Here is an 805-nt window from a genome sequence, read left to right on the forward strand (position 1 = left end):
TGACCCCGGCTCTGTCACCACCCGCTGACAGCGTGGACGCGAGGCCACGGCACTGCAGTGCTCTTTGGGACGTTGAAAACCTTGTTTGTTTTTTCTGGAAACTGAGGGATTAAAAACCAGATTTTATTTTTTCCCGTTCGTAAATGGAGGATTCACGTCCAAATCAAAGTCCCCACATCCACCGCGGCCTTCTCCCGCCGCCGGGGCCGCTGTGCAGAGCGGTGCGTGCTGGCCATTGAAAACTACTCCTTTTAATAATTACCTTATGGACATGTAAACGGAGGGCTTAAAAACCGGATTTTATTTTTGTTTTTATTTATATTTTTACTAAACGGAGGAGTTTTTTTCCAAGTGAAAGTCCCCAGAATTCACCATCGGCCTTTCCTCTTCAGGCCGGGCCCAATCGCACTGTGCGTGCCACAGTTCTTGTTGCCAATAAAAACCTTTTTTTCTCATAAAACTTTTTTTTTTTTCCTCTTTTAATAGAAACTGGGCGGTTGAAAACCTTTTTTTCTTTTTTATAAAATTACTTCTTATAATGAGGGCTTTTTTTCCAGCACAAGTCACCCTAACACACCGATGTCTCCCGGCCAGGCTGGGCTTTATCTCAGGCACTGAGCGGGGGCTGAGTGCTGACATATCGTGACAGGACGGAGGGCTCGCTGTCGTGACAGAGCCCCGGGGGTGTCTGTGTCGTGACGAGGCCTACACTCTGACATGGCAGCTGTCGTGGCAGAACTGAGGCGGCATGCGGGGCTGTGACAGGAGGAGGGGGCTGCGGAGAGGACAGCGGTAGTATCGCGAC

Source organism: Numida meleagris, unplaced genomic scaffold, assembly GCF_002078875.1.
Source record: "Numida meleagris isolate 19003 breed g44 Domestic line unplaced genomic scaffold, NumMel1.0 unplaced_Scaffold244, whole genome shotgun sequence".
Taxonomy (NCBI): Eukaryota; Metazoa; Chordata; class Aves; order Galliformes; family Numididae; genus Numida; species Numida meleagris.